A 2191-nucleotide genomic window follows, 5' to 3' on the forward strand; every position below is an offset into this window, starting at 1 on the left:
CCAGTCTCATCATGGGGAATACTACATCCAGCTGCCCAGCCACTCAACCAGGCCCAGCCAAGTTGACACACAAACTGAACTACCACAGAAGTATATTAAAATTAATAGGGTATGAATATTACCTGTTGTTATTAAGGAAATTACCCAAAGTCTGAGTGCCTGCTTCTGAAAAGGTGGACTCTCCTGAAGGAAAAGAAAATGATAAATACAGAGAGAATCTCCAGTGTAAAGCCCTTTAGATAAGGCACTGGTTTGCTTCCTATGATTCAGGAGGTAAAAAGCCTTTCTTTTTTTACCAAAGGAGGTAAAAAGCCTGACTGGATGTCACCTTTGGACTTCATAGGTCTGTCTGTTTTTTGCCTACAAGTTGAGCCCCAGAAGTGAGTTCAGTTTCAGATTTGATGCATGTAAGGGCCTAGTCTCTGAGGTTGCACCTGTTGCCATCAGAACAGTAAGCCTGGACCTTTTTTTATTTACTATTATTTTGAGTTTTGTTCCACATTTTTTCCCACTCTATGTAAGATATCTTAACGTGATCCCTTTCAGAGTGATTGGCTGTGATATCTGGGTACTACCTGGTTCTTCTGGTCTCAGGGTCATGCAGGCTGAGGTTCACCTGGTCCACTAGTTCCTTGGACTAATTGTTTCATGCTAATTGACTTTGATGTCCCACACAATTATTGTCCTGAACCCACAGGCCCAGCAACTTATTCCCTCAAGGTGTTTGGTTATGGCTAGTAAGTTTTCATAATTTTTCCCCTCTTAGCTCTACTATATAGATGAATATTTTTACATCACATACAAATATGTATGTAGAAATATTCTCTGACAAATGATCATGAATATAGTCCTGTTTGCCAACTCATACTTGACCATCTTGACTGTCTACCTATCTACGCACTCACAGATTAATGTTGCTATTGCTGATAATGCAGTATTGTGTATGTAATAGTGTTTATCTTTGTTGCCTGTAACTCTTGTGTACCTCTCTGTGTCTTTCTTTTCCTTAATGATATTGTGCCAGTCATCCACTTTTTGTACATTCTTCTTCCCTTCACCCAAATTAATACCTGTTTCTTACCTAATTAGTAATTTTCCCTGCCCTCCCCTCCCATCCCTGGTAAAAATCAGAAAAAAAAAAAATATATATTTCCAGGTTTAAACCTTTCCTTGAGTTTTTATAATAGTGTACTCACACAATATTTTTCCTTTTGTGACTGACTTCACTCAGCATAATGTCCTCCAAATTCATCCACGTTATGAGATGCTTTGTAGACTCTTCATTATTCTTTCATGTTGCATAGTATTTCATTGTGTGCACCATAGTTTATTTACCCATTCATCTATCTCTTTGCTATCATGAATAATGTAACAATGAACATGGATGCACATATAGCTATACATATCCCAGTCCTCACTTCTTTAGGATACACATGTACTAGTGAGATTACTGGATCAAATGCTATTTGTATTTCCAACTTTTTAAGGAAGTGCCACACAATTTTTGATTGTGCCATTTTACAGTCCCACCAACAGTCTATGAGAGTTCCAATCTTTCCACACCCTCACTAGCATTTATTGTTTTCTATCTTATAAATCTTTGCTATTATTACTGCGATAAGATGATATCTCATTGTTTTGATGTGGATCTCTAATTGCTAATGATTGTGAGCATTTCCTCATGTGTTTGCTAGCTGCCTAAATGACTTCCTTTGTGGTTTCTGTTTATGTTCTCTGCTGATTTTTAAATTGGATTTCTTGTCTTCATTTTGTTGAGGTATTGAAGTTTTCTATAAATTTTAGAGATTAATCTCTTGTCCAATATATCATTGCCAAATTTTTTTCCCAATCTCTAGGTGTTGTAGTTTACAGATTGATACCTCCAATTCTCTATTTTCAGTCTTATAACCTTATTTTAATTTAATTTTGAGAATTCTTTGTCTGAGTTGGTTTCTCAGTGATGTTGCCAGATGCCTTAATTTTAGGTTGTTGTCTTCCATTATTATTTTGTTTGTTTGTTTTTTTCCTCCTTCTGTTCTGGGATTCCAATTACAAGTGGATTATTTCTCTTGATATCATCCCATTGCTTGCTGAAAGTGAGGATGATTTAAGGCACCTACTGATGAAGGTTGAAGAATACAGTCTGCAGTATGGATTACATCTCAACATAAAGAAAACAAAAATCCTCACA

Source organism: Orycteropus afer, unplaced genomic scaffold, assembly GCF_000298275.1.
Source record: "Orycteropus afer afer isolate SDZICR_OR568_19922 unplaced genomic scaffold, OryAfe1.0 scaffold00392, whole genome shotgun sequence".
In the NCBI taxonomy this organism is placed as follows: Eukaryota; Metazoa; Chordata; class Mammalia; order Tubulidentata; family Orycteropodidae; genus Orycteropus; species Orycteropus afer.